This window comes from Melospiza melodia, chromosome 17, assembly GCF_035770615.1.
Source record: "Melospiza melodia melodia isolate bMelMel2 chromosome 17, bMelMel2.pri, whole genome shotgun sequence".
Taxonomy (NCBI): Eukaryota; Metazoa; Chordata; class Aves; order Passeriformes; family Passerellidae; genus Melospiza; species Melospiza melodia.
The window spans coordinates 16,781,913-16,790,014 of record NC_086210.1 but is presented as its reverse complement, the minus strand read 5'-3'; the positions used below and the strand labels follow the sequence as shown (position 1 = coordinate 16,790,014).

The 8,102-nt window shown below is 53.0% G+C and overlaps 1 long non-coding RNA gene across 1 annotated transcript; it reads left to right on the top strand.

The window, feature by feature from the left end:
• Positions 1-6,555: 6,555 nt before the first annotated feature.
• On the top strand, positions 6,556-7,467 carry LOC134426045 (uncharacterized). The gene is made up of 4 exons (XR_010029843.1): positions 6,556-6,611; positions 6,736-6,774; positions 7,166-7,234; positions 7,326-7,467. It is a non-coding gene; the product is annotated as an uncharacterized LOC134426045 (long non-coding RNA).
• The last annotated feature ends 635 nt before the right edge of the window (positions 7,468-8,102 follow it).

The following is an 8,102-nucleotide window of genomic DNA, read 5'->3' as shown; positions in this document are numbered from 1 at the left end:
TGTGAACTTTCCATGCCAGCAAACTGCTGGAATTATGCTGTGCAGGCATCTGAAAAATTCCGGATCTGGGCACTGGAGGTGTCAGCAAACATGAGATCAGAGTAGTGTAGGCACCAGGTATTTGCCTGGTTTTGGCTTTCTTTGCCAGCAAATTACTGCACTTGGGCTGTGGTGGCACAGGGAAATATCCAGATCTGGGCATGGGTGGTGCCATCAAACACCAGGTCTGGGTGGTGACAGTCTTGGCACCAGGAAATTGCTGCCTTTTGTCTTCTTTTTCCAAAACATTGCTGCACTTGGGCTGTGCTGGAACCGAGAAATGTCCAGATTGGGGCACGGGCAGTGGCAGCAAACACCAGATCTTGGCACTGCAAGTGCCGGCAGTGGGAAATTGCCAGGTTTTGGCTTTCTTTACCAGAAAATTGCTGGACTTGGCTCTGCCAGAACAAGGGAATTTCCAGATCTGGGCACTGGTGGTGGCAGCAAGAACCAGATCTTGGCAGTGCCAGACCCAGTAATGTTGGAAATGAATTTGTAGAGAATTTTTAAGGCTTGATAGAAGATTTATGTATTATGTATGCAAGTGTCACAATCCATCCTTATGAACGGGTTTCGTGATGGTTCATGGGTTGATCTCAGAGTGCAAAAAACACTGACACGGTACAGGGGGTTGCAATGATAATCAAAACAAATGTACCATTATTGAATAACCACAACAAAATGCATTGGGGAGGAATTGGGGAAAAGAGAAAAAGAGGGAGGAAGAGAAACGAAGGTACAAAGCTGCCAAACGTAGAACGGCGAAGTCCTTCAATGTCCAGCCAATGGAGTTCACCAGGTCACGTCTGGGGAGATCTCAGGGTTGCAGTTCATCCAAACTCTTATTATACTCTTTTTTTTTTGATGGGGGAAGGGGTAAAACTTGAAACTGAATCAAAGGTAGTCTATTGTATTTTGGGGGGGAAAAGTGGTATTTAGAGAAGGGTACACACAGTCCATGTTCTCAGCAGTGGGCGAGAGCCATTATCTTCTTGGTCCACTGCTCGCACCTGCAACATCCATCTTTCTTTGGTCAGCTTGCCTCCCCCACACACCTCCCCCAGGTTAGGGGCCTCAGTCCCAGTCCTTGGAAAGAGTGGGGGGGGGCCTTTTCACGTAGGGATTTCATGTCTCGGTCTTTGATGGAGAGGCTTCTTACATCTCAGTCTGTCTGTCATGGCAGTTGTAAGACAAGTGAGGGGTTTTCTGTGGGGACCACCCAAAACTCAGAAGTCCAGCCAGGCCGAGAGGTGGGACAACTTCCAAGGCTATTGTTGCAAAAAGGCAAGGTGCCCCCTTCTTCCTTTCATTGGGTTCAATGTAGCATACAGCCAACATACCTGTGAACAATAGCTTAGCAATACCAGGAGCTGTGCTCAGGTCTCGGGGCCCTTGGCATGTAACTTTCTCCAACAGGGCCAGAAACCTCAGACAAGGGTCTTTTATTCAGTGGTCCCCAATGACGATCATGAGGCAGATGAGAGAAACTTCGGACAGAGTCTCATACCTACATTGTATGGACGATGTACGAATCTGTGCTTCCACCAAGTCTCACTTAGACGCAGCACTTTCCTAGAGTGTCGCAGCTGTCGAAAGCACAGGGTTTCAGATAGCTCAGGAAAGTTCCAGCTATTGAGCCTATGGAAGCACCTCGGGTTTTTATTCACATTGTGCCTCAATCTCTATCCATCAACAAGCACTCCCAGACATTAAAAAACATGCAACAGCTGTGCGGCGTCATCACGTGGATCTGACCTCTCCTGGGCCTCAGCACAGAAGAACTGGCACCGCTCTTTGACCTTCTACGAGGAGACGGCGACCTGACTTCCCCACGCTCGTTAATGCCAGAAGCCTGTGAGGCTTTGGAGAGAGTCGCCAACGCCATCAAACACCGCCAGGCACATCGGACAGACTGGTCCCTTCCCCTCAGCCTCGGTATTTTTGGTAAGTGCCCAAACTCCCATGCATTGCTCTTTCAGTGGGATGATACTGCAAAAAACCCACTCATCATCATCGAGTGGCTTTTTCTGCCGCACCAACCACATAAAACTGTTACCACCCCACCAGAACTTGTCGCCAAACTTATTATTAAAGGCCAACATCGCCTCTGGACCCTCGCAGCTTGCGATCTGGTGTGCATTTACCTCTTTTATACTTTGGAACAATTGGATTCTCTATTACAAACAAATGAACACCCGCAAATTTCATTAGACAGCGATCCCAGAAAAATTTCCATTCATTATCCTAAACACAGACTTTGTAAAGATTCACTGCATTTGTCCCCAAAATCATATAAAAGTAAAACTCCACTCAAAAATGCTATCACAGAGTTCATTGACGGTTCATGCAATTCTCACAAGTCAGTGCTCACTGGAGGGACCCGCACACTCAGAAGGAGGAGTCTGAAGTCTGGGTTGTTGAAGGTTCCCTCCAGACTGCAGAACTTGCTGCAGCAGTGAGGGTGTTTTGAACATTCCAACAAAACATCAATTTAATCACAGATTCTGCATTTGTCACCGAGATAGCAGAGCAGGCAGAGTGTGCCCTGCTCAAGAAAGTCCAAAATAAAAAATTATACAGCTTGCTCTCTGAATTAATTTGGTTCATCTCCCACAGAGAGCAACCTTATCACATCCTGCACGTCCGGTCGCACACAGAGCTGCCAAGATACATCACTGAGGGCAACCGGAGAGCAGACTTGTTAGCAATGGCAACAAGTGCCACCCACATTTCCCCTGCTGCACCACATGTCTTTCAACAGGCTTGTCTAAGCCATGCATTCTTCTGTCAGAACGCTCCAGCTTTGGTACGTCAATTTAAGATTTCCAGAGACCAAGCCAAGGCAATTTTCTCCACCTGCCCCAACTGCCAATCCCTCACCCACCCTTCCATAGGGACAAAACGAAGAAAATTACAATGACAACTAACTTGACCATTCATGTTTCTATCAGTGCTTGAACAGTCGATAACTGATTCACTTGAGGACCAGATGGCCACTCCCAGGACACCCCGAAATACCTTAACAGCTGCTGCCACCATCATTGTTTCCATCTTTCTACCACGGGTTGCAGCTGCAAAGGCCCTCGGTGAGCTTTCTCACCTGGAGTGCTGGCTTAGTAAGCAGACCAACGCTACGTCCGCTGCCTTATCAGACCTTCTAGCGGACGAGGAAACCACCAGACATGCCACCCTTCAGAACAGAGCAGCCATCGTTTTCCTGCTGCTCTCCCATGGCCATGGTTATGAAGATTTCAAAGGGCTTTGTTGTTTTAACCTGCCATCGAAAAGCACATTGATCCAGGCCAACATCAAACCAATGCAAGAGCAAATGAAGACTCTTCTTACTGAAAATAAAGTTGTGGACATGATGGACAAAAAGCTCATGCAGTGGAGTGTTCCTGTGTGGGTGGCCCCCATTCTTAAAAGTTTATTGTGGGTCCTTCTCATAGTTGTTATAGTTTCAGCAGCACTGATGTGTTTTAAGAAAACAATTGACAAAACACTGGGAAATGTTTATTTAATAAATAAAAAAGAGGGAGATGTTGGAGACAGCCATGGAGAAGAGGAACCTGGAATGCCATGGGAGGACACCACTGTTTAAGTTAAGGTGAGAGACTGCCGCAATTCCCCATGTTTCTTTGCTTGTTAATGTTAACGTGCTGTTGTCAATCGACTGCTGTTCGTCCCCCAGTTCCAGAAAGTTCTGTACTTCCTGTTCCTCCATTGGCTTTTCCCTAGAGACCCCTCCCACTCTGCCCCCCCATTGGTGCATCGCGTGTCACCCCACCTTAACCCCAACCCTGGCTCCCTTCCACATTTGATTGTTTGTACCCTGACCCCTCCTGCCTTCCTCCAGTTATATACGCTGGCCCCAGCCCTGCTCCTGGCTCTTCGCCTCTGGTTCCCTTCAGCAGAGGTTGTGTTCCTGCTTGTTCCTGTTTCCCTCTTCACCCTCACTTCACTGGACCCTTGGATTTTCCCTTAATAAACCCGGCTGGATCTGCTATGTGAGGAGTCCTCTCGTCCCTCTGGTGAGGCTTTGATTGCAGCATGCGGGCTCAGGGTCTGCTGGGCTGGGGGAATTGTCAAGGCAGCCCCAAGTGGAGACGCTTTTGGTGCTGCAGGCACCTGACAGCACCTGCCTGGGGAAGCTGCTCTGGCCACCTGCAGCAACCAAATCCTTTTCCCAAGCAGCAGCTCCCAGTGTCCTCCACTGAAGCCCAGAGAGAGAGGGAGCAGCTGCCCTCAGCCCTGTCCTTTACCGCATCCCCATTCTCATGGAATGTCCCCCCTCGGAGAGAAACTCCCAGAGAAGTGCGACCAGATCCCCTCCTCCCCTGAGCTTGATCACTGCTTTTGTTTCTTAAGGATCCATTCCACCAGAGCAGTGGTATTGCACTGACAGCTGGGACACCAGCAGGGGATCACCCCACACTGCCCACTGTGCGCCAGGCTCAACAAGGTCTGCTTCCCCCCTGATTCTACCAGGCCTCTTCCCTTGGCTGTGGTTTTGCTGGATAGTGGGTCAGGACAGTGAGAATCTCCTTCACCCATTCATTCACCACTTAGGGTCCTGCAGACACTTCCTCAATTTCTCTCCAAGGTGACCTCAGCCCACCAATGATGTCACAGCTCTTGTCCATCTGGTCAAGAATCCCCTAGGAGGACACTCTGATCTCTCCTCCAAGGGCACAAAGCAGCAAAACTCCCGAGGAAAATCTTCCCCCTTGGGCCCTGCGCCTCCTTGGGTGAGTTCCAGAGCAAACAGTCAAGGCAGTGGCCTGAAATGTTTTCCCAGCTGAGTCATAGCACTTCTCTGATGGATCCACATTGTGCCTGGGGAAACAGATGTGCAGAATCCTTCACTAATGCCCTGGAATGTCAAACAGGAATCACAGCTTTGGACAGCTCTCAGGAACCACTTCACTGTGGATTTTCCTTCCTGGAAGCCCAAGATGTCACAACGTCCTCCTGGTGCCTCAGGGCTTGGGTAAACAGGGCTTGTCAGAGATGCTGGCAGGCACCAACACCCCTCCTCCTCACAGGGCACCTCTGTTACCCCAATTAGCTCCGAGTGGCTGCCTGGGGACAGGTGCCCACTTCCCCATGTCCCTGGGATGGGCACATCCTGCTCAGGGCCAGTGCTGGCCTGGGGCCAGAGCCAGGGCCATGACCCAGGTGTTCTGGGGGGGCTCCATGGCTGCAGGTGTGACAGGATGAGGGGCAGGGCAGGGCATATTCCCCTCTGGACAGTGCTCTGGGCATGGAGCTTGGTCAGGTTTGGCATCTGTGGGGAAAGGGATATCGGGTTGTGTGGATGTGGGAATTGTCACTGCGGAGCCATTCCCCAGCCCTCAGCCTTGTCTGCAGATGATCAGCATTGCCCAGTGCTCCCCAGTGTCTGCAGTGCCTGAGATGCCAATCAGCCACCTGATCACATGTCCCTTGTTCCCCTTGTTCTCCCACATGTTGGGTTTGGGGCCGGGCTCCGCTCTGGGGTGTCCCACAGGGAAAGCTCTGGGAGGGCAGGGGCAGCAGGAGATGGGGGATCTGGCACTGGGGGCTGTTGGAGGATGGATTGTGTTGGAGTGGGGGCTGTCCCCACAGGGTCCCCAGGTGCCTTTGTCTCCCTGGCTGCCCCCTTTGGCCCCCCAGGTGCCTGGGCCCTTCCAGGGCCAGCTGCCCCATGCAGGAAGCTGGAGGAATGCCGGGCAAGGGGGCTGGATCTGTGCCACAGGTGGGGTGGGATGGACTCTGTGCCAGGGCTGGGCTTGTGGCCAGGGCTGGGGGCTGTGCCAAGCCGGGCTTTGGCCTGGGGGCTGGCAGGGAGGGTGCAGGGAGGAGTCCCGGCAGGGATAAAGGTGCTCCTCACCTGCTGCAGCCTCAGGCAGAGCTGCCCAGAGCCAGAGGAAGATGAAGGTGGCTGTGCTCAGCGTGGCCCTGCTCTTCTCCATCCTGCTGTGCCCCCCGACACAGGCCAAGGTGAGGCACCAGCCAAACGCTGTCCCCACATCCTGCCCTTTCTGGCCTCCTGCCCCACCCTTTTGGTCCCTCCTCTGTGTCCCATTCAGGGTCCCCAGCTGCCCTCCCACTGACCATTCCTGAGGCCTTTCCTTTCATGTCCCCCCCTCAATCCTTTGTCTTTCTTCCTGGCCACTGCAGAGGGGTCCCCCTGTACAATTCCCTAACTCACTCCCCACTCCCACACCATCTCCCAGTACTGTTGGTTTTGTCCCCACCTGTCCTCATTCTTCTGTCCCCACCAAGCCCCTCCCTTGCACTCCCATGTCCCTACACCTCAATTCCTTTCTCCTCCCCTGTACCTCACACCCTGCTCCTTCCACACCCCCAGCCCTGTCCCCTGGGCCCTCAATTGACCCCAGATCAGTGGTTTTGGGTCTTCCCCCACCTCAAACAGATCTCCTTGGAGGCCCTGAATTCCCATCCCTCTGCCTGCGCCCTGCTCCCTGCACCCATGTGTCCCCCCACAGCCCCACAAGGTCCAGTCCGGACCCAGCCTTTGTTCTCCTTTCCAGGCACTCCTGAAAGGAACCCAAGATGATCTGCGGGAGGTGAGTGGGCTGCTGGCATATCAGGGCATCCCCTCAGGGAATTGGGGGACAGTGGTGTCTCCCTATCCCTTGCTGGCACTGGGGGCATCCCAGTGACCAGCGAGGTCTCCTGGTCTCTCTGCAGTTGGATTTAGACAATGTCGTGGTCCTGGAGACGCCTCTGGTAGGTACCACAAGTTCTGCTGGCACCAGACCCTCCCATTGCATGGCCACCACAGCCCAGGCCATCCCAGTGTGTCCCAGCACAGCCCAGTGCACCCCTCCTGACAGCCCAGACAATGCCCTGCCCCAGGGCTCCTCCCCAGTGAAGCCTTTGACCAGGGCCCTGCTGCATTCCCATCCCTGTCACCCCAGGACCCCCTGGATGAGCCAGGACGCAGCCCCTGCCCCAGCTGTGCCTCTTGGCCCAGAGCCCAGTGCTTCTGGGCAGCAGCACAGCAGCTCCTGCACCCCATTGCTGCCACAGCCCCTTCCCCAAGGCCCCCCTGCTCTCCCCTGCCTCCAAGTGCAGCCCGGTGCCCCCAGTGTGTCTCTAACGCTGCCTTTGTCCCCAGCCCCCTGTGGCTGAAGAGCTGCAGGCTCTCCTGCGGCAGAAGCGCCTGGCTGCCTCTCTGGATGCCTAGGTGAGCCGTGCCTGCAGGGACAGGGCTGGAGACAAAGCCCAGCCATGGCCCAGTGGGCTCCAGAGCTCACCTTCTGGGGTTTGTCTTTTAGGGTTGGAAGGACCAGTGTCCTTTTTCCTCTCCAGTGGCATGAGGTGATGATCATCACTGGAGAAAACCCCTGAACTCTTTGAGCCCTGGGCCATTTCCCCTGAAGAATCAATCATCAAGAATCAATAAACCCTTTGAGCAAAGCTTTGCTCTGTGTCCATGTGTGTCCATGGATCTGGATTTCCTCCTTTCCAGTGGTCCAGGGAAGTCAGGCCAGGTCTGGGCTTTGCTGCCTTTACACAGTCAGTGCCTTCCCCCAGACAAATGGTGTGTTGGGAGTTGTGCAGAGTCCAGGGGGAGTGGGTTGACTGGGGGGATGGGTGTCCAAGTGGTGAGAAAGGCGGTGGTTCACTGTCAGCGTGGTAGGAATGGCCTGGGTTTAAAAGAAAAAGAAATAATTTCAAAGAAACTTTCTTTTACAACTTTTTCTCCCTGTGAGAAATCACTGTTTACTTCTCAATATTTTGAAAGGTCTATTAAACACTTAATAAAACTTACAAGAAAGGGACTAAATAAGGAAAAAATTATGGTGCTGGGAGCCTCCCCCACTTCGTGGCTGGTAACCACATGGCTGGGTCATCCACACAATGGCTGCTCTCCCTTTTATATCCTTGCTGTTGCAACAGGCAGCCCGAGCTCCTCCCAAAGGCTGTCTGTTGACTCTTGGTCGCTGTCCATTGGTGTAGACTGCTTTCTTGGAACTGGATTGGAGGACAGGTGGTGCTAAGCCTTGCCCCTTAGGAACAATTTACCCCTCCCCAAATGCCCAGACTACCAA